The sequence below is a fragment of the Wyeomyia smithii genome, chromosome 2 (assembly GCF_029784165.1).
Source record: "Wyeomyia smithii strain HCP4-BCI-WySm-NY-G18 chromosome 2, ASM2978416v1, whole genome shotgun sequence".
In the NCBI taxonomy this organism is placed as follows: Eukaryota; Metazoa; Arthropoda; class Insecta; order Diptera; family Culicidae; genus Wyeomyia; species Wyeomyia smithii.
Window position 1 is genome coordinate 233872562 of NC_073695.1, and position 24542 is coordinate 233897103.

Below are 24542 nucleotides of genomic sequence, written 5' to 3' on the forward strand. Positions count from 1 at the left end.
TCATGTTAGACGGGAATTGGCCATTTTTGGCTGTTTTCCAGAAACCAGAAGTTGCCATCCTACAATTCATAATGGTGTCTGAGGTCAATTTTTAGCTCTTTGTAACATTCTGGCCCCGGAGATACTCATATTGGGTGGTATTTGGTCACTTTGGGCTGTTTTTCAGAAACCGAAAGTCGTCATTTTGGACTTTAAAATTACCTGCGAAATCAATTTCTGTCCTCTGGGCGTAATTTTGGTTCCAAAAACATCCATATTGAATGGTATTTGGTCGCCTGTTTGCCAGACACTGGAAGTCACCATCCTAAAACTCAAGATTGTGTCTGTGATCAATTTTTAGCTTCAGTCCATCTTTCTGGTTCCGGAGATACTCATATTTAAGGGGAATCGTTTAATTCAGGCTGTTTTCCAGAAAACCGGAAGTTGCCATCTTATAATTCAAAATGTTGTCTAAAGTCGATTTGTGGCTCCAGTGGATCATTACGATTCCGGAAATACCCATATTGGGTGGTATATGGTCGTTTGCCGCTGTTTTTCCGAAACCGGAGTCGCCACTTTGGATTTCATAATGGCTTTTGGAGACGATTTCTGGATTTTAAACGTCATAATGGTTAAAGAAACATTCATATTGTGTGGTATTTGGTCAATTTCAGCTTTTTTTCAGAAACCAGAAGCCGTCATCTTTGAATTCAAAATGGTATCTGTGTTCGATTTTAGCTCCTGTGTATCATTCTAGATCCGGATATTATTATATTGGGTGGAAATCAGCCATTTTAGGCTGTTTTCCAGAAACCGGAAGTTGCCATCTTACAATCCAAAATGTTGCCTGAGGTCGATAATTGAACATATTTGTTACCACTAAAAACATTCACCTGCCAAAACTGTTTCCATCTAGTTGATTAGTTCGCGAGATGTGCAAAAGCCTGTGCAGAAATTTGTGCAGAAACATGTGCTTCCAGAAGAGAGAGGCGTGTCGAATCATTATGGACATATTTGTTACCTCTAAAAACATTCACATACCAAATTTGGTTGTATTTTCTTGATTGGTTCTTGAGCTTTGCGAAATTCGTGTTTCATTTGTATGGGACCCCTCCCTTATAGAAGAGGGAGGGGTGTCAAATCATTATGCACATATTTGTTACCCCTTAAAACATCCACATGCCAAATTCGGTTTCATTTGCTTGGGTTGTTCTTGAGTTGTGCAGAAATTTATTCTTCATTTGCATTGGAACCCCCCCTTTCAGAAGAGGGAGGGTTTTTTAAATAATCATAGGAACCTTTATCGGCACCAAAAACCCCTACATACAAATTTTCACGTCGATCGGTTCGGTAGTTTTCGAGCCTATATGGATCAGACAGACAAACAGATCGGCTTGCATTTTTATGTGTATAGATTACAACATCAATATTTTAGAACCTAAAGATTGAATATACATTTATTGGATTGAAGCGTTCATGTAAATCTATTTTTACAAATAGAAGTTTGAATGAGAAAGGCTGGGTCTGACCGCTAGGTGGATTAATTTAGGTTTTTTTAAATATAGGGGGGATATTTTGTTATGAATTAATTATTTACTAATATTTCATTTATTCAAAATTTTTTTTGTGGGTCCTGCCACAAACGGTGACATATCAACACTATTGCATGTATTTTAAGCAAGCTTTATTTTAATAAAAGATTGTAATTGCTTCCGCAGTTAAGTGAATTGTAGGAAAATTGTAAACCTACTTGTCAAGAAAAAAAAGGAATTTAAGATTAAACCTAAATCTTATCTTACACCTATCTTACTGACTATAAAGTGAGCTAAATGTTGTAATTGAGGATTGCAACGATTTTTGTCCAAACTTGTTAATAATTTGGTTAGACATATTTTCTAATGTTTGCACAAGAAAAGAAACTCTTGGTTTATGAGAAAAAATAATTAATTGTCTTTTTGATGCATCAGGAGAAATCTTCCATTTTTTCAAATATGAAGAAAATATATCTAGACTTTTTTGCCGCCTACTGCATATGACACGAAGGCTTTTTCCTTCAACGGAAATGCTTGTATCGTCACAAAACAAGGTTTCTCACATCCTGGTTGTAAATCAGGAAGATCAGAGGGCCACTATAGGTTTATTTACCTTATAGTTTGCCCTATAATTTGTGCGTCGCAAAGAAATTCTTTACTACACTGTAATCCTAGCCTTTAGGCTAAAAGGAATTCTTTAAAAAGGGTTATTCTGAATGATTCTAATTCACATTTTATTTGTTATTGCCCAGAAGTACATCACAATCAATTCGCGCCATGACAGCAACAACAATATCGCACGCTTAGCCTTGGGGCTAATAGCGGTCTCGATCAACTAGATTAGTTGAGAGAATTCGTTATCGATATTGTTTTTGGCAAATTTCGCATGTGTAGGATAAGTACAACAATACACCGTGCCCCAGTGCTGAGTTGAGAAAATTTCCAGCTCGAAAAGATCCTCGACTCGATCGGGAATCGAACCCGATATCAGAACCGTGTGGGAGAAGCTAGCCGACCGACATCGCTAACCACAGAACCACGGGGACCACCATTCGCGCCATGAAGGTGTCGGAAATTAATATAGCGCATGGAAGATCACGTCTTACTTGCAGAGAATCGATGCCGATAAGCTGCGCGCGATTTTCGTAACTGAGCGGCAGTTAAGCAGAATTCCTTAGGGTAACCGCCTTGACCGTTGTTCCCCTATATGAGAATTCTTATCCGTACACGCAAAACTTTTCCTTATTACTTTAGAAGCAATAACGCAAAATTACCTTTCAGGTAACAAATCCATTACTAAAAAAGCAATAAAAATCTTCCCCAGTCAAGTAACAACACATACTGTCATATATTTAGCACGTGTTTTGAGAGTACGACTATCTAATAATGGTCGTTTCAACCACATGCAACGTTTTTTCTGCCGAAAAATGCTCCCTTTCCACCTCAAGTCAAAACAAATCACACACCGTCGCATAAGTTGCACATGTTACAAGTTTTTTCAATCTCCAATTCATCCGGTGGGCGTGTATTAGTTCGCTCGTTGTATGCATACGGAGTAGCGAAAAAATATGACAAGCGCTGCCAAGCAACATTTTCCTCGTCATAGAGTATGCAAACGTTGATGATTTCAAAGACTTGAAATGCGCCTCAAAATGACATCACGATCAGTAAACTGCGTCAGAGAAAAATAAAAACATTCGCTTTCTTGTAAGCTATTTACAGCACATAATCATTGGTTCATGGAAACTCATTTGGACCTGTTTGAATATACAAAACTCGTGCCCATCCAGAACAATATTCGCAACTTCGGCAACTCTGGTCAGACAGTATTACACATTTCCATTTCACGTAAACACTGGGGGACGAAACGAAAGTGTTCCTAATTGGACATTTGAGGTTGACGGTTGAGATTCTGATTATGTGTGGATGAAGGCAGACAAAAATGAACCAGATCGTTGCATCAATACAAATGCAGCGAGTGAAGTCTTGCCAACACATGCATTGCGGTGCTCGGCTGTATGTTCTCCTGCAGAAACACATACAAGCGTGTGGTCGTCATAATTTTTATTACTTTTTGTTTGTTACTTTTTGTGTATAATGCGCAGTCATAAGACACAAAAAGTAATAAAAAATTGCCCAAAAGTAATAAAATATTCCCCGTTTGCGTTGGGTGTTATTCCATGGGTTCAATAAGAATGTTCACATGGGCCCAAAATACAATTACTTCGAGGTGATTGATTGGAATGAAAAAATCAATAGATTTTAACCAAAGTTATAAAAAAAGCTATGTTCACTCTGGCTAGGGAAGCTTTGCCCTAGAGATTAAACTGAAAAAAATAGGATCATAGCTTTCTTATAGGATTTTGGTACCCCAAGCCACCTAAGAAGTGCGTCAAAAAGTCGCAGATTAACTTCACTTGATATTACTTGATAGATTTGATAGATTTGACGCACTTTCGAGACGCTAGAGGCACCTAAAATCAAAGAAACTGTTAAAAAGCTATATTTTTTTTATTTTTTTCTCTAGTTTGAGCTCTAGGATAAGGTTTTTCCGCAGTGTCATGTATTCATTGATGTATGTTAAATGACTTTTTGCAATGAAAATGCATCTTCTGAATTGCCCAAAAGCCGTCCATCAAAAAATGGGTCTTATCGCTTTTGAATTATAATTTTCATAAAAAAGTTACATTTTTTTTCATAAAACGAATCATCTACGTAGTTTCATTGGATTTATAGGGCGTACTGTCAATATCGTTGACAAATTTTTGAAGAATTCGTCTTGCAGGTTGCAACAAGTTTATAGCACATATTTTATAGATGGTTCATGCAATGTAAAATTCATTTAATTAGGTCATTTTTACAGTGTTAGAACCATTAATATGAGTGTTGTGTCTTGTTTCACAAATATTCGTTTGTACTTACATTACACCAACATTTAAATTTAAATATTGAACACATATTGTGATAAAAAATAAAGAACTTTCCATGAAAATATATTCAATCTGTTTATCAGCTTATCTGAAGGGCTTAGTTGGACACAAAAATAGTAAAATAAAAAAAAAAGAATCCCTTTCCAAATAGCCAACTGAATTATAAACATGCTCCTCTATAAAATTTTACGGCCATACCGCTCGAAGATTCAATTAAAACTACACGAAACCTGTCGACATCCTCGAGCGATTCGCGGATTGGGCAACGCTTGCATCCTGTACAAGATAGATCGAAATCCTTTGGACTGCAAGAAAAAAAAGCAAACCTTCAACGAATGCATTCGTGACGTGACGCAAACCAGCAAAACAGCTGTGAAGCACATGAAGCCAGCCAGCAGTGGTAGAAACAATTTCAAAACAATCCATTTTTTCTGCAGCTCACGAAAGCAAAAGATTTGCAACAGTGCAGTTTTGCGCTTCACGAGCGCGGTCCCCCGTCCGAAGCAAACACACACACAAGTTTCGCTTGCGATTTAAATGCGCGACTGAAAGCTCCGCAAAACTCCGTATAGGTATTCCATTCTCGGCACGTACCGATATGTACGTGTTTTCGTTCTGCCCGCTGTGGGTTGATTGTATGTATTTCTTCTTTTTTTGTGCTTCATACCGATGTTCGCATCGTCGTCGATGTCGTCGCTGGGTTGCTGTTTTTTTGTCTATCTTTTTTATTTTCGTTTTCCTCCGTTTGTTTGTGCCACTCATTCAGTTTTAAATAAATTAAATAATTTTTTTATACCTCTCCGCTCTCACCTGTGGCCAATATATAGGTCAGTAATATGAAGTTTTTTTTGCTCTCTATATCTCTCGCCGCTCGCCTCGCTGTTTCGCTCGGCCCCGCCGCTGGCTTAGTGGCACTGCACTAAGCTGCCTTGGGTTCGTCAGCCGTCCGTCCATCCATCCATCCATCCAACCGTGACTATCGCATTCATTTCATTGTGGTGATGCGACTGACGGCACATGTGGGATTGCTCGCATCCATATTGATGTTGCTTTTAAAGCCGAGCAGCCTCTTACGGGAGGGAAAATCACCACCTGAGCACTAGCATTTTCCATTTCACTTTTCCTTTTGGGAACTACGCTTTGAGGCCAACTATTCCCCGGCCTCTTCTCTGCCTTTAGCAGTGAAAAAACACCATGATGACGGATATGAAGATGAGTCTTTCGCATTGCCACCGCGCACCAGACGCAGATTGGAAAGCGTGTTCGCAGGAAGGCAAGCGAAAGAGACCGACGGAAGGGAAACCGAGTTGAAGGAACACCAAAGAAGACATGAAAAATCGGTCACTTTGTGCTCTAATTTTTTTCGCTTTCCATTCCATGCGACCCAGTCTCACTTCCAGTGGGGTAATTTATCTGCGGCGCAAACATTGGGCGATTAATGGCGAAGGCACGGGATGGCTGCCTCCTCACTGCACGTGGAATTGAGATGCGTGCCAGGGAAATCATCTCTTGCGATCGATCTACTTAACCACGAGCGGCAGTCAGCGCAGTGTATAGTGCTTTTTGTTCGGTGGGTCGCAAGGAATAAATTATGCCATGGCGGTCGCGATTGTGGGGTGTTAGTACTAGGGAACTGCCTTGCTTAATGAGACAGTTTACGGTCTACTATTTTCAGTTGCTCATTAGTTTGCGCCAGAGAATCTAATATCTTAATTGTTTGAACTGAGAAGTCAGTGCTATTCACAATTTGACTTTAGCGTCTCAACCTTTCTTCGCGGAAAAATCACCTTAAGACCACATTAGCCAACAATAAACCGACGCAGATTTTATCTTTTAATTATTTCTGGTTTGTCATTTTTAATGTGTCATATCTAATATAGAGTGAATATAATATGAAAAGTAATGTCTACGAGCTTTAAATAATGTTTCGAAGTTCAAAAGATTCAAAACGACAAATTTGAAAAGCTTGTTGCTTTTAATCAACAATTCAATATAATCCCACCCGCTTGTCGTAATCATCAAAACTTGTATCTTACTCGATTAAACCGACAATGAAATGTGTAAATTCAAAATTCAGACTTCGAAAATCAACCAACTCTGAAGATGCTCATATTTTTCTGGTCGACTTGGAGGAAATCACGCAACCGAAGAAAAAACAGGGGGATTTGATAATTAGACCTTCTCCTACTGTGCCAAAAAGAGGCCCATCTGTAAAGGGTTTCGAAGCCATCACCAACCGCTTTGCGCTATTTGCCAGCTAATTTATGTCAAATTTTGTTTCGAAACTCGAAGCTCAAGCCCGTTTTCTTTGTTTGTTGCGGCGCACGTCACAAAAATTACCATTTACACAGTTCGGTCGTGTGCAACACTGGAAGGACCAGGCCAGTCTCCGTTTTGGATCGGCGACTTTCCTAGCTTTCCACCGAAACTGGCGGCTAAACCCCCCCGGGGGTGGCGTTGCAATTTTCCGTGGTCGACTCCGAAACGCGCTAGTTCCAGCGTAAATCCGACGCTAAATCCCTTCGCGATGGGCTTAACGATGAGCTTACTGTTGCGTTTCTGGTCTGGTTTCGTGCGGGCTCTGTTTGTATGTGGATGTTACTTGGTTGCTTGCTTGCTTGCCGCTCGGTGGACCACACCAATTCCGTATTTTGAAAGCGCGTCCACTCTCGACCGACGACGGTGTGGCCCAATTCGAATGCACTCATTAATAATTTATTTGTATTATTTGGACTTTGGTGTTGTTTTCGGCGCAGCTGGAAATGGAGGACTGCGTACTGGACACCGAGCGTAGCGGTAGCAGTGACAGTTAGTGTGTTTTGACATTACCTTCATGGGGCTGGCCAAAGAGGAAAACGGTTTTACAAACAGCTGGGGTTAAATGTATGTTTTTTCGATATCAACTTTTTTGGCGTTATTTCTCAAAAGATTTAAAATAAACAATATAATCTGCATGCTGGTAGTTTCAATTTTGAATATATACTAACATATATTTTAAACGCAAGTCTTTGTTTTTTAGACCAAGCAACCTTAGGTCTTTCTTTTGGATGTATTTTACTTAACGTTTATGAGAGAACTTCAGTACTATATACTGCCGGTAACCGCAAGTCAGTCCCATCTGTAAAAATATGAAATCGAGAAAACAGCTTCGAAAGATATTTTATTCACGCTCAGTTATCACTTATTTAACATGAAATATTTTGACAATATTCAGGCTAAAATATAGTTTGCATACTAGCCTCCACTTATTACGTTGTAGAAACCACTGAAATCATTGATTTAATGTTAAAAACCTTGAGTGTGACTGACTTGCCGTTACATTCTACATCGAAGAAAAAAGTAACCGCAAGTCAGTCACATTGCCATGTTGATGCTATAGTGCTTGTCGATGTGTTGTTATTCGTTGCCGTGGAAATCCGTCAATCCTTCGCAGTTCGGAAGTGTATGATCATGTGAACAGTTCCAAAAATGTCGATGTCGGAATATCTCATGATGTACGGAACCGATGAAAGCTCATCCGGTGAGGATTCGGACGAGCTTTAATCGGTTCCGTACATCATGAGGGGCTGCAGTTGATTCATCCGACAACAAATGTCACGATGATCAAAATTCGTTTGAGGTTCGAGCATCACCTTTGGCGATATCTTGGAACGATTTCCTATATTCTGATGGATGCTTTTTCGATACTGAAAATTTTCCGGGAAGATCCATTAAGAAGCGAACCAAGAAAAAAAAATGGACTTGAACTCATATTAGCAGGAAATTGCTGCACATAACTCCATCACCATTTCAAACTAAAAAATAATCTCAATGATTGATTAATTGTTACTTATTTTCATATAAACGGTCATATCGAACTTCTCTTCTGCACTTCCCAATCCCCACCCATTTTTTTTTTTTTTTTAATTGGGACTGACTTTCGATTATCTTTCCTCTGGGAATGACTTGCGGTTACTTTTCATAATGAGACAATTCGACTTGGTATTGATTTCCACTTTTGATGAACAAACCACTATTTTTTATCGGTACATCTGAAAATACACTCAATGATAGGCCAAAATCCGATGCTAACTCAAAATTCACAAAATCACAGATGGGACTGACTTGCGGTCACCGGCAGTATATCTCCTGCTAACTGGAGTTTTTCCTACCAGCTAGTCTCGAGGTCGTATGTTCGAATCCCGGATCGGGTGAGCCTGATAGTGTTAGAAGGATTATAGCGGTAGACCCGCAAATGTTCTGTACACTTGATAGTGTGTCTATGTATAACAAACCTAAGGTCAAGTTCCGAATGCAGAATGTAGCATCGCAGCTTAGCTTTGCTATCTGGATTGATTGAAATCCTTAAATTACTTTTATTTTCGGTGAATTATGTCAAAAACAAAAACAGTCGTAATAATTGTATAAAACTCTTTCACTTTTCTTGCATTGTAAACCTTAAAACTAATCGTTGCTTTTGCTAGTGTATAACACGGTAAATAGTAAACAATTGAAGACGAAGTGTGAAGAATATATAACACGTATAAACACGGTAAATAGTAAACAATTGAAGACGAAGTGTGAAGAAAAATTACTACAGTAAAATGTTTTAGTAAATTTGTAGATCCCTTGAGGAAGGCCAAGTCTAAAAGTCGAAATGTAGGACATAAAATATTACAGCGTTTCGATCCACCGTTAGGACTAAAAAGGCGGTATTTTTAATAAATTTCACGTCACAGTCGTTTCGGAATTTGAATTGCTTCTGTAAAATAATTATCCGTTCCTATATACTGTGCACCCAGATTAACTCAATTTCTCTCAGCATAAATCGGAATTTATAAATGTTTGTGATACATATTGGCTGAATAAGATGTTTCCCGACGGAAGTTTTCCGAAAATCCCTCTCATTTTAAATTGAGTTAATCCGGTGGGTGGTCCACTTTAGGAAAAGGGTCCCCTATAGGTTAATTGAGGTTGCTGTCAAGCAGTTTGAGGTGAAATTGGACTTATTGCTACCTGTTGCAAAGTACAATAAACCTGAACCTGAGAAGGTTTAGACAGAAGTTAAATACGAAAAATTAGGAAAATATTTTCAACGGGTTGGAAGGTTTGATTCTTAGAATTGCTTTTATAGCCATCGCAGGAGATGGTCACCCGGCTGTGAAAAAATGTTATGGTCCTTATTAGGAAAATAGTTAATAAAAACTGATGAAATAGACACATAAAACTAGAGCGATGAATGACCCAAAGTTAAAGTCATTATAATTAATTAAATAAATATATAAATATACAATGAAACACAAAGTGCTGAGAAATGTTTCGAAGTATCCACAAGATGTCTAACGACAAAAAACCGCTTTCAAATATTTTGACCTTGAGTTGAAGCTAATTGATAAGCCTTTCAAGAAAAATATCAAACTTTATCTTTTAATAACAATAACTATGAAAAAATCATGATACAAACCGTTTTTTTGCCATTTTTTGAATTCGTCAGGAATTTATTTTTTACTCTCATTTTCACGGAGGTATATTTTTTGTTTTGGAGACAGAGTTTTTTAATCTTCAATATTCACCATGCGGCTCCATTTACCAAAAGCTTCTTCAATGCAGTGCACAGTGGTCCAGGAATGCAATCTAGCGGAACAAAATTAATAACTCCGGATCGTGTTGGTTTTTTGAGACAGTGATATCGGCAATGTTTATTAGAATAATCAAGGAATATTTTTGTATGAAAACATTTGTACTAAACGTGTACTAAATTAGTACTAATTTTATTTTTGTCTTAATTTCTTCAATTTAGAAGGATGGTTTCTTCTACAAAGTTGTTCATTAGCCAAAAATGTGAAAGTCTTCCAAAGTCACAACTATTCAAGAAGCCAACGTGTATGAGATATTCATTTTTTGTTAAAAAAGTATTCTATTTGAAAAATAAAAGGATTTCAGAAGACTTCATTAATTCATTGTAAATATTGAACTAAATATTTTTAGATCAAAAGAATTCATATTTAATTCTCTTTAACATCTCCGTAGACATTGCACAATGGTCCAGAAACCAAATTTAGGGGGAAATTTGGGTCTAGAGCTCTATAGCAACATTTTAAAGAAAAACTTTCTTCTACAATGTTGTTACATATGATAAAGCGCTTATTGAAAAATTATCAAAAATTAGGGTGACCAAAATTTTCGGTGCAATCTAGTATCTAACTTTTTTATCCTTGTAGATAGAAGAAAAACTTGTTTCACAATGTTATAGCTCCAATAATTTTAAGTAACTTTGTAAAAAAAGTTTTTCTCTATCTTTGAAAACAACCGATTTATATTGATAAAACACATTTTTCACTCTAACTTCTTTATTTCAAGTTTCACCTTACAACTGTCTTTGAACGACTTTTAGAGCTTTATAAGAGAAACAATTTGCAATGCTGACATCGTAAATATCTCAATTTTACTCAAAGTTATCAATATTTTTCATCAAAATATATGCGTTTTTCATTTGTATGTCATTCTTTTTGGGGCAAACATCAAAAATATCTCTTGGTCTCATTTTGAAGGGCATACTTGACTCTATAAATGGAGGAATTTTTAAAAATATGTTATTTTTTAAATTTGAGTGAATTCAATTTAAAAAGAAGACGAAAATTTCAATAATTTTAGACATTATGCATATAAAAGCACCCAGATTTATTTTGTGGTATTTTTGCTTATTGCTAGGAATAATTACCTTTAATTTGATCCAAAAAGAGTGAAAATCGATCAACTGGTTCAAAAGTTATGATTTAAAAAAAAAAAAAAATACACTAAGGTCGTTTTTCACGCGGGTTTTTTACGCAGCGTTTTAACGCGGATTCCGGAATTTACGCGGTTTTTTTACGCGGATTTCGGAATTTACGCGGTTTTTTTTACGCGGCACATATCCCCCGCGTAAAAAGCGACTTTAGTGTACATCTAACACAGTCGTTTTTTATGGTCACCCTATTTCGAAGTTGGTCACGCAAAGTGCTTCAATTGTGCTCAAAATGGTAGGAATGGATCTATGTTAAAAATAATCAAACCCGAATTGTTTCGTTGGGTTGTTAGGGGGACTAGCTCCGAAATAGGGTGACCATAAATAACGACTATATTCGATGTATTTTATTTCAAAAAACTCATAACTTTTGAACCAGTTGATCGATTTTCGATCTTTTTGGGTCAAATTGAAGGCAATTACGTCTAGTTATAAGAAAAAATACCAAAAAAAAAATAATAAATTTTTAAAATTTCCTCCATTTATAGAATCAGGCATGCCCTTCAAAATGAGACCAAGAGATATTTTTTACGTTTGCCCCAAAAGGAATGACATACAAATGAAAAACGCATATTTTTTGATGAAAAATATTAATAACTTTGAGTAAAATTGAGATATTTACGATATCAGCATTGCAAATTGTTTCTCATAAAATGCTCTAAAAGTCGTTCAAAGCGAGTTTTGAGATGAAATTTGAAATAAAAAAGTTAGAGCGCAAAATTTGTTTTTTTAAATATAAATCGGTTGTTTTCAATAGAGAAAAACTTTTTTTACAAAGTTACTTAAAATTAACGGAGCTATAATATTGCACAGCAACATTTTCTTCTATCTACAGAGATAAAAAAGTTAGATACTTGATTGCATCGAAAATGTTGGTCACCCTAATTTTTGATATTTTTTTAATAAGCGCTTAATCATATGTAACAACTTTGTAGAAGAAAGTTTCTCTCCAAAATGTTGCTATAGAGCTCTAGACCCAAATTTCCCCCTAAATTCAGTTCCTGAACCATTGTGCATTGGGCATAACATTGGAAACCAAATAGCACGTTTATCCCTAATTTTGGAGAATTTTACAAAATTACTCACAGAATAAAAGCTCCAAAGAGTTCCGGGCTGAAATTTTGTCTACAGACACCTAGTTTAATATTCTTTCAGCCCTGAGAGTTTCAGGTTGCGCTTTTGTGCGCTAATGGAAATATGACATTTTAAAAAAATCACCGAAATTTTAGTTTTTTTTTTAGTTATCTTAAAAACTACAGGCCATAGGCATCCTATTTCTGCGGCAAATTTCAAAGTTTGAAAATTTTTTAATAACAAACTCATATAGTTCGTTAGTAAAAAAATAAAAATAAGAGTCCATTTTGTCCAAAAAAAAACAATATCTCATACACTATGGCTTCTTGAATGGATATGACTTTGGAAGAGTTTCATATTATTGGCTAATGAACAACTTTGTAAAAGAAACCATCCTTCTAAATTGAAAAAATGAAGACAAAAAAATTTAGTACTAGTTTAGTGCACGTTTAGTACAAATATTTTCATACAAAATTATTCCTTGATGATTTTCATGAACATTGCCGAAAACACTGTCTCAAAAAACCAACATGATCGGGAGTTATTAATTTTGTTCCGCAAGATTGCATTCCTGGACCACTATGCAGTGTCATGATACAAACCGTGTTTTGTCATTTTGGAAAGTTCAAGACTCAGAAGTCCCTGTGTATTGTTTGATATTTTTTAAGGGAGCTTTTTCCAATGGAGACGCATGGTTGTCATGGTGGATATTAGAGTTGAAAAAACTCACGGAAGTATAATTTGATATCTAATGTAACATTTTTAGACAAAAATCAAACCCTCCTTGGTCCTAAATCCTTCTAAATAGCAGAATACTATTTTTATCATGTTTTTGGATGGTAATTGTTATTTAACCGTTATGTACTCAGCAGGGTACCCGGGTACCTTTTCAGGCTTCATTGCTTTAAAAAACAAGGATAACCTCAATTCAGCCAGCTGAAACTTATGGAATGCTCCTAACTAGTGAAAATATACCATTTCCCATCATCAGACTATTTATAGTATTAGGAGGGGTCGGAGGGGAAGGCTTCGAATTTTTTTACCCCATAAGTACTCGGCAGGGTACTCGGGAGCTCACAAAATGAAATGCTTCTTGCTTTTTCATTTCTTGACCGATTTTCGATCTTGACCTGCCAAAAGATTGAAAAATCTGTCTACTTTTAGAATCCGAGACCGACATGGACCAGTGACCATATATGGTTCCTGTAAATCCGGATCTTCGTGAGCATGTTCCGGTAAGACAAAGGCGATCAATTGTCAATAAAACCGACCAACATTGGTATCAAAAGTCATGTAACCACTCCAGGAAATAATTTTCATTTATTTTGAGTCCATTTGCCACTTCGGAGCAGATTCCTGACCTTGAACATTGTCCCAAAGATTCGGATTTACGAGAACCATATGTCTTTTCGGCCCCTTCTAATAAAAATAGACAAATTTTCCAATCTTTTGACGGGTCAAGATCGAAAATCGGTCAAAATTGAGTAAGTAAGAAGCATTTCATTTTGGTGGGTACCCGGGTACCCTGCCGAGTACTTACGTGTGTTAAAATTGCCGAGTACATAATGGTTAAAGCTCAATTTGACATTTTTTTCTTAAAGGTCTCTTATAGGTTTCAATTTTGTGCCAAGAGATTCAAAATCGGTTAAAAGGCTCAAAAATTACAAATTTTTGAAAACTGAAATATATTTTATTGTCCAAATCTATATGCTGATATGTTTAATACATGTTTGAGACGTACTGTAATGATATCATTAACCTCGTAAGTTCACCCATACGATTATGAAACGCATCTACTGTGAAGCGGCTTCAACTATTCAAAAGACACGTTTTGTTCTTGAAAAATTCACTTAGTTTTTAAATTAATTTTTGTAATATACTCTATATCTTTCCAAGTTAAAACCAATATGGCAACGGTAGAGACATGTAACTGCTACATTTCACATGTTACTATTGAGACATAACGTAACGCATTTGGAAGTTAAAGGCTTCTTGATCATGCTCCTTTATGCTTGAAGAAAAAAGACACTTTCGGTTTTAAATCGATCGTCAACAAAAGTACCCCAAAGTACCTCTCTGAATTTCACTTGTTTTCCTTATTTGGAATATCCTTCAAACTTTGGAAGTGATTGCCATTGCTCAAGTTTGCTCTTTCAACCGGAATTCGCGTGACCTCTGGAACTAAGACTGAGCAGTTTATCGTACATCTGTCCCTTATTTTTATGTATAACACGTTATTTATGTGTATGTGTATGTGTATTAAATAGGAATAATAATAAAAACTAAGAAAAATGGCGTTTAGGTCACTTTTTCATCGCCTAGAAATTATTTGAAAATGCTTTTCAAGCTTCAAAATGGATAATATTCTTAGAAAATTATCATTCCATACGTCTGTACAAAAAAATGGCGTTTAAGACATTTATGCGATTCCGTGTTTGGCATTCGCCAATTATGCAAATAGTAGCTCTCATAGGTACTTAAGGGGGGACCCTACTCTGGAAAGTCGAAAAATAATAAATTTTCGTATTTTTTTTTCGGATGCTTAGAGTAGAGTGATGTGTTCGGATATTGTGGCTATTGATTAAGGTATATTTGAAGGTATATTTTGCACGTTCTGGATACAAATATAGTGAGGATTACGCTGTAAGCAGCGTTTCTCTCGAAACCATGTTTTTTCAACTGGTGGTAAATTTTTCTCAGCATCTACTGACCCGATTTTGCTGAATTTTTTTTTAACATGTAAAAATGGATTATCTTGTTACGTAGCCGTTTTTTGATATCTGAGTTTTTCAATGTAGACGTTGAAAAATGTCTTGATTTGTGAATAGCCTCAAAAGACGAATACTTTCGTCGTAATGGTATTCGAACTCTGCTCGAAGGATTTTTATAAAAAAAATTCAATCAGCGGAAATTATCTGGATAGCATTTTTACGTTTTATTCATTCATTGTTTTTTTTTTTTTTGGTATGGAAAAGCCATTACAAATATCAAATATTTGATATTGAGGTTGGAACAATTAGCATTAATTTACCTGTTATGCGGTTTCGGTCTTTCGAGTCGTCTTACCAAAATTGTTCATACAAAATAGGCCAAAAATAGTCGGTTGAATATTTTCAGTAGCCGCTAATTTTTAGCGGTTTTCTTGTTAAAAACATCTTTCTAGCGCTGTAATTTAATAATCAAAGGAAGTTTCATTAGATCACAGAAAAATGTTGATGTATTGAAACGTTGAACTTAATGAATGCCGAATGATGCTTTGAAATAAAATATATGAACCTAAGACACTTTTGCTCTTTATTCCATGATCTAAATTTCAGAAATAATCAACAATAGTGTACAATATTGATGTGGTTTAAAACCATCCCAACTTTCGCATAAACACAAAAAATATCGTCCACATTTTGCTGCTTTGCCCTCTATGTGCTTTCTTTGCCCTGTTTTGTTGAATAAGGTATGAACATTTAAAATTCATAAACAGCCTAAACTTTTCCTTGCTTTCCTTGCTTTCCTTGCTATTTAAGAATATATTTAAGCTTCATACTCATGGGATTTGTTTCAGATGTGAATGAGAGCAACCGCAAATCTGCATAATTTTACAAGTGTCGAAACTTGTTCGCAAGGCGCTATCTTCATACACGGCGCGTGAGTTATATAATACACCTTATTTTTCTTCAAAGAGCGAGCACTATTTAATCCCAAATACGGGAGATATTCGTAAATTGGTAGTAACAATAATAGTTATTAACTGTTTAAATATCTATTATTTATTATTTTAATTCGACAGCTGTGATAATAAGCATGCTTTAATTGAGACAGATATAAGACATGGATGGGTTAAAGATAAGCAAAAATAAGAAAACATCAGACACAAAAGGGTGCAAGTTAGTGAAAGTGAAATAACAATTGAACGGAAATAAAATATAAATACCACAAAACTAGAACAAGAAAGGTTTAAAAATATGACGGAAACAAGATGAAACAAATTCGCAGCGACACACAACAGTTGGCGAAAACAGAGCATAGACGGGACTAAAATAAAATTGAGAGATTGGGTAGCCCGAATTGGCAAACAGGTTATCGCCGCTTGAATCAGTTATAAATTTTAATCTCGATCGATAAAGTCTTCAACCAAAAGAAAAGCGATAACCAATACATCCCACACGATACCGCTGCCAGTTACTCATCCAAGCGGAAACATTCGAGCCTCCAAGACGAAACAGAAGGAACGTTTCCTGTATTTTTCCTCAAAAAGCACCGAACGAGTGTCATAAAACGTCAAACATCCCAAATGACACTTCATCCGCCCGGATGCATACCTGTTTCGCGGTAGGTCGGCATTGCAAAACGCCCCATTTTCGATTTCACTTTTTCCCGCGTGCGTCTGTTGTTCGGCACACGATGCACAACGACAACCGCAACCTGTGCCCGCTGTTGCTGCTGCTATGGCTACCGTCTCCCTTCGGGGGGATCTTCTTCACATGATCACCAATTGGCCCCGAAACGGGGAGCCACATGGAACAAAGCTGGAACCCCCACGGAAGGTGAGCAGGGGACGACTTTCTTCCGCGGCAGCTCGACCGCAACAACCGCACCCAACCGACGAATGGGAAGAGTTCGAGGGGAAAATAAGGAGAAGGAAGCAGCAGGTAAAAATGAGAAAGTTTCATTTCCTCGCGTCTCCATTCTTGCCCCGCTGGCCGTGCCGTGTGCGGATTGTTGTATTATCGTATCAACGGAAGAGTCCGGCCTGCAGTAGTAGTAGCAGCAACAACAACAACAGCACTGGAGGATGGCCAGCGCGTCATGCGATGGCCGACAATCGACGCGGGCAGGAACGAAAATGGGCTTTTGTTTTAGTCCGCACTTCGTGGTCACCGCACCGGGACGGGAACTTGGTTGGGAAAGTATGGTCTGACGAAGGCCGGAAGAGGAGAGGAGTCAGCAATGAGGAATTGTAATGTTTATTTTATTTTCTCTTTGCAACTTCCATATGCATGCAGCAGCCCGAACCGTGCATATCGTATCACGTAAGTTGCTCGTACACGGTGTGTACGTGTGGATGTGTGGATGTGATGCCCATTTTTCTTCGGGTTTTGGGGAAAACAAACTAGACTGAAGATGTGAAGTATGCAGGCGAAGGAAAAGTGGAATTCGCTTCGCGAAACAATGTCAGTACAATAGGAACAAACTAAGCGCGTGGAGTTTCTATTTTCCCCCCTCGCTACTTTTGTTTCGTGATTTGTCTGTGCGATGACGTAAATGGAGAAATTCGGGAATTATGATGCCCGCGTTTGTTGTTGTTTTGTTTAGCAAAACTTCACTATTGCTTTCCTTTGGAGTAGTAGCGCAAAAACCAGTTCTCTCTTGTTTTAAGATTAACATACACAGGTGTCTTGAAACTTGAATCATTTTCTGGCAGGAAGTATTTGAAGGCTAATTGGAACTTTACTGATGGTACAGAGAATTTGAGATTCAGAGTTTTGCTTATCTACTGATTTAGGCTTGGCTCACAATATTTTTTACAAAAAAAAAAAAAAACATTGGTCCTCAAAAATTATTAAAACATCTTGTTGTTAGATCCTTTCAAGCCTCGGACTTCTGGTACCAGCTTCCTAAAAAAAAAACTTAAAGCTTCGCTGTTCGAGATTATGACTGCTCTGAGTTTTCAAATTATAGGGATAATTTTCACTCTCAGTGCACTGCTAAACTGGTGAAAATTATTCACTAATTCAATTAGATTTAAAGGGTTGAGCGTCTTGGTTTCTGAATGTTAACATCGAAGGGAATTTCGTTAATGTTAATGGAGGCGGCACTCAGTTCCGCCTTAGCCCAGGAGCATTCAATTTCGTGCATACCTATTATTGACTTCTTCAGATGACACTTGCTTGGACAGTGACCAGTTAAAAGTCCTGTTATCTTACCCAAATCTTTTTTGCTGAATCATTTTCTTTTTCTGCTCGCTCTAACCATTTTTCAAATACAATTATTTGTATTTATTTTAACAATCCTTCTTAAAATAACTATATTTTCAAAAAGGAAAGGATCAATTTTGATCACTGTTCTTGATCATATTTTTGATAATTTCTCTCCTTCTTCTTTTCATTTTTACGCAGCTTGGAATAAATTTCACTTTTGAAGAATTTTTGGAGTTTTTTTGTCAAAGTCATTTGTATACAGTTACAGCTCCTAGAAATTTCTTTAGGTTTCGTATAAAAACTTAGCTCATTATTCCCAGTAAACTCTGAAGAATTGAAAAAATTATGAATTTAAGGAATTTCTAGTATATATTTGCCGTTTATCAAGTATTATTGGAATCGTAACACACTTGAACTTTCAACGGTGATATACGATGTTCGCGGCTCGCAGATAATTCTAAAACAATAAGCAGGTTATTTATTGAAGAAAAATCCGTTGAAAGGTGTCAGCAAGTTTTTTCAATTCAAATATTTCATTTCAGAGAGATTTGGCGAATTTTCATTCATTTCTCCTAATACCAAAATGTTTTACTTTTTATCTAAATAACGACAATTTTCCATGTTCTACAGTCTTGAAATTGTTTTCGTCATTTAAATGGTACTTTGATGAAATATGCTCGCAATTTTGGAAGTATGTCTTTGATTTGTTTGAAACAACTTGACCTCTTTTTTCTTCTTTTTGAGCAATTTTCAATAAATTTGCATCGGTCATTTTCTAACTGTTTTTTTTTTATATGAGCAATTCCACAAAAAATGTCCCAATTTTAATATTTTTTTAAATTTTCGTTTTTGATTTGGTTGAAACTTTGCATAGACGTTATTATAGACAAAAGATGCCATTTTGTGCTATTGGTTTTATTTTTCGGAACACGACCCATTTTTGAGAAGCTATTGATAAGGTATTGATGATAATAAATATTTTTTGAGCCAAAACTGTTTGTGACGTCTCCGGCAAAGTTGTAGATAAAGATTTTGTCTTTCCGATAAAAATAATTACTCTATAAAAAATTTTACATTTTTTGAAAAAATAAATTAAAAGAAAACCTAAAACTTATTAAAAAAAAAAACATATTTTAAAATTCAAATTTTTTTATAAAAACAACAAAAGATTGCCTAAAAAAGAAAAAGTTATATTTTTTTTGAAAAAAATGAATTAATTTTTTTTAAGGGGGTTTTATGCAAAGTTAAAAAAATTATTTTTTTTTTCAGAAAATCGAAACTTTTTTTCCTGTTTCATTGTTTAGGTAATATTATGTAGCTTTTATAAAAATTATCATATTTGTAAAAAAATTGCTTTTTAAGATAAATTATTTTTTTATTTTTCTTATATTTTTTTAAATAAATATTTTTTTGGAGTGTATATTTTTTTCGAAAGACAAAATTGTTTTCTACAATATTGCTGAAGACGACACACCGATCAAACATACCGTTCTGGCTCTAAAAATATTGTTATCATCAATACCTTTTCAAAATAGCATTTTTCAATAGCTTCTCAAAAATGAGTCGTGTTCCAAAATATTAAACCAATAGCACAAATTGGAATCTTTTGCCTATAGAAAAGTCTTTGCAAAGTACCAGCCAAATCAAAAATGGTCGATTAAATTGGTTGCCCATTTTCTGTGGAATTACTCAGCGGTAGTCTCTTTAGTATTTGACCACCACACTAACGAAGCTTGAATGAATACTCCTTCAGGCAATTACTTGGCAGTAATACCGATACTTGGCAGTAGTTAAAAACGCAGCTCCGTAAGAAGAGCAGTAGAGTTAGATGGGTAAAAGCATACAACTCCGTCAATTACCATGGTGACACAAAACACCTTCCTTTCCGTCACAGTCGTTAGAGATGCAGAGGTAAACTCGTTCTCTGGCAACAAAGATTGTAATACTTTCTCTTTCCTTTTCTGATCGACATTAAGAACGTTGCCGGCACCGTTATCAAAAATGCAGAAGCTTTTTTTTCTGTGTGGAATCATCACTGCGACTAGTGCTTAGATCTATTGTGATATTGCCCAGGTGTTTTCTGTACTCTGCACTTCATATTATTAGCGGTATCACCATTGAAGAAAATGACACGCTTATCATTAATATCCGTGCTTGTGTGTAAGTTTTTTACCTGTCCGTTTCAAGCTCTACTATACCGAGCCTCTGTCCATCCTAACAATATCGCCTGTTTAAAATTCTCTGTAGAGAACTTTCATACTCACACCAGTTTTATTATAATAGGGACTTATTTTTGTTAGAAGGAGAGTCAACATGGGTACTGTAGAATTCAGATTGAAGGAAGGGTACGTGGGAGGAAGCCTAAGAATGAGCCCATGCTAAAGTCCTTTGACAACCAAATGGCCTGATTCTATTAAGATTCGAACCCACGACCACCTGGTTACCAAAGCGGACTCTGTAACCTTGCAGCTACGGAGCTCCCCCCGAAGGTCGTGAATGCAGAAGCTACTGAATTGTTTACATTGAAGGTAAATCGATCCCAAATAGTCATCTACGTGGTTCATTGGGCAACTTCACTAGCTCAGATCCAACACGGAGGAGCAATGACGAAATGTGCGGTTGTGAAGCTCAAGCTAACGTTTGCATTGAAGAAAATTGAAGAAAAGAAAATTGCCGATTTTTCAAGGGTTCACCATCACACGCACTGGCGAAACTAACCATGCTGCATCAATCGTAGTAACCCATGAGTTAGCAGAAAATATTTGACAGCTCTAGCAGTCGAACTCTGAACGCGATGGCGTCGCGTCGAAAACGGACATCATGCGACACTTTGTGGGTGGATGCCGAGAACGCCCGTTCTACAATATCTTGGCTCTATTGGACAACAATCAGAGCATCAAAAGAAAGTCCGGTTCCGGACGAACGATGACCCTAAGCGACAAGAAGCTCCAAATGATGCTGAAAAGGAAGACCTAGGGAAAAGTGCAACCGGCCAAACAATGAAAAAGTATCTGGTGAACACAGACAAAGATGTCAGGAAGCAATGACGCGCGGCAGCGGCTGAGTGAGATGGTCAAGTCGGTTTTCCGGGCAAATTGCGACGTGGCTGTGGTGATGGATGACGAGACCTATCCCATCCTGGATGAAAAGGACTGGCAGGGCACTTCGTATTTTACTTCCTCCACAGAGAAGTTGGCACCGAGATGAATTTCATTTCACACACCAAGTTTCTCGAGATGGAGCTACCATGGCTGATAATCAGCGAGACGGGAATGTAAAAGTCGCTCTTCTTTCGTTCTAGAATGGCCGTGAACGGGAAAATTTCTAGTACGAAGAGCCTGCCGAATGTTGCGTCGTTTATCATATTCGCCCATAATGTGGTCTTCTGTCCGGATCTGGCGTCGACCACAGCTCGAAGCGAAAGTTGGAGGAGATGCAGCGGGTCAATATCGTTGTGGTACTTAAGTCGGTCGAACCCGCTTAGCGTCTCCCATCGAGAACTTCTGGGCAAACTCGAAGCGGAGGTTGCTTACGCAAGTTGCTTTCCTCCATTACTCAAAAACGGTACAAGATATCGACCTCATTTCAATCACGTTTTCCGTTTTAGCCACGTTTTCACAAAAAATCACAATTTTTGGTGTGAATACTCAAAATTTAAAATATTGCATTTTGTTCTCTAGATTGGCCACTATCATATTCAAACGAGGTTTAAACGTTTTAGGACACAGTTTTCTTCGTTATATTTGCAACTCAAATAAGTCGTTTTTTACGCGGGCCCATACAAATTTGGAACGCATCCCCCGCGTAAAAAGCGACCTTAGTGTGATCTTTTTAATAGCTCCAAAACGGCAAACCATACATTAGAAATAACAAATAAAAGGAACGTCAAGTGGAAGACTTGCATGAAAGTTTGTATGCACGGATGAGTGGACATACAGTGCTGCTGTTTTCATCGTAAAAGATGCAATGGAAATAAACACCGTTTTGCCTTTCTCCTAGAAAGGTATAGCAATCACTCGAAAAACCGAAGGTATAAAAGTGGTCCCAATGGCCGAATGTCATATACCACTCGACTTTTTTCGACGAACTGAGCATTTTCTGTATGTATGTATGTATGTGTGTATGTGTGTGTGTGTATGTGCAACTTTTTTTCTCACTCACTTTTCTCAGAGATGGCTGGACCGATTTTCATAAAATTAATTGCAAATGAAAGCTCTAGTTGCGCCGTAAGTTACTCTTGAATTTCATTGTAATCGGATTTTTAGTTTAGAGGTTATGTATCAAAATGTAAAAATCACGAAACATCAATATCTCAGAAACCACACAACCGATTTCAATAAAATTGGTTTCAAATGATTGGGCTATCCCCAGAACTCTTAACTTTTGAATTTCGTTATGATTGAACATATGGTTCAAAAGTTATGTAAAGAAAAGTTATCCTAAGGTTGTTTAAACTCACTCATTTTTCTCAGTGATGGCTGAACCGATTTTCACAAAATTAGTGTCAAATGAAAGGTCTGGTTGCCCCATAGGTTGCTATTGAATTTCATTGCAATCGGATAGTAACTGTGTCCGTTGTTCATAAAAATGTGAAATCACATAATGAAAGTAAACATATTGACTTTCTCCTAACAATCACTGGCTAATTAAAAAGTAGAAAAATGATTGAAATGGCCGAATGTCATATGATACTCAACTCAGTTCGACGAATCGAGCATATTCTGCATATATGCATGTATAGGTGTATATGCTTGTGTGTGGGTGTGTACGTGTGTATGTGCACCTTTCTTTCGCACTCACTTTTCTCAGAGATGGTCTGACCGATTCTTTCTATCTTGGTGTCAAATGAAGGGTCTATTTGCCGCTTAGGTTGGGCCGGATGTCGTATACCACTCGACTCAGTTCGACGAGCTGAGCATTTTCTGCATGTGTGTGTGTAACGCTCTTCCAATCTCACTCGATTTTCTCAGAGATGGCTGAATCGATTTCAATGAAATCAATAGCAAATGAAAGGTCTAGTTGCCCTATATGACCCTATTGAATTTTATTGTAATCTGATTTCTAGTTTAGAGGTTATGTATCAAAATGTAAAAATCACGAAACATCAATATCTCAGAAACTACACAACCGATTTGAACAAAATTGGTTTCAAATGAACGGGCTACCTAAAAACCCTTAACTATTGAATTTTATGAAGATTGAACATATGGTTCAGAAGTTACAGAAAGAAACGTGTTCTGGAGACTGTTTAATCTCACTCATGTTTCTCAGAGATGGCTGGACCGATTTTCATGAAATCAGTATCAAATGGAAAGTCTTGTTGCCCCATAAGACGCTAATGATTTTTTTTTGCGAACGGATTATTACTTTTCCTGTTATGTTTAGAAATGTGAAATCCAGCTATGAAAAGAAACATATTCTGATGACTACTTGGGCTCACTCACTTTTCTCAGAGATGGTTGACCCGATTTCCACAGAATTAGTATCAAATGAAAGGTCTAGCTGCCTCATAACAAAAAAAATTGTAAAACAACGAAAGTCTATTATCTCAAGTATTACACGACTTATTTGAACATAACTACTGTCATACAAACGAGTCATCTCTCAAACTTACAAATAACAAACTTCATAAAAATTTGATATACTGTTCAAAAGTTTTGTAGTGAGTCATTTTTTAAATTTCGCTATTTCCTAAGCACTAACATTACGTCAAATTTCATATTTTATACTTCAATTACAACATCAATATTTTAGAACCCAAAGAGTGAATATACTTTTTTGGAATTAAGTATTCATGCTAATCTATTTTTACAAATAATAGGTTTGAATGAGAAAGGCTGAGTCTGATCGCTAGGTGGATTATTTAGGTTTTTTTTTCTTAATGTTAAATTGGACCTTTAACACAGATTTTTTTTTGTTTTTAAATTTATGATTATTATTTTCAGTGAAATTTACTAAGTGTTGCATTTGAAGGATTCATTTAATTATTCAATCATGGCTTTCTTTTCATTTTGCCGTTCATTTCATTTAATAAAACCTAATCTGATTATTAAATACGGGTCAATTTATTTGATGCAGCCGTAGTTTGGAAATAATTAAGGAATTTTTAAGATTCTGATTATTCTGAGACGGGGCATACCGAATGGAAAATTAATTCGAAATGAACTCAGTCATTCTGTAAAAGTCGGTAGAGTTCTTTGGTCTTTGGTTGGTCGGTAGAGCTCACATTGAATAATTGCATTTAAATAATTAATGACGGCAGACAGAAATTTATAGTTCTTAGAAAAAGGCTTAATACACTCATGGGAAACGAAGGACACTGTTGAAATACCATGAATACTACAAAAGG

The 24542-nt window shown here is 36.6% G+C and overlaps 1 protein-coding gene across 2 annotated transcripts in view; it reads right to left on the reverse strand.

Moving 5' to 3' along the window:
- Nucleotides 1-24542, reverse strand: part of LOC129722270 (probable serine/threonine-protein kinase DDB_G0282963) — a 125918-nt gene that overhangs the window by 95975 nt on the left and 5401 nt on the right. The window contains exon 1 of one of the 2 annotated variants that reach the window (XM_055675594.1): nt 20053-20671. The exons of the other annotated variant lie outside the window; for it this stretch is intronic. The gene's annotated coding sequence lies outside the window, so the exon portion shown is untranslated. Of the gene's footprint in view, nt 1-20052; nt 20672-24542 lie in introns of those variants that run through there. 2 annotated transcript variants of the gene reach the window in all.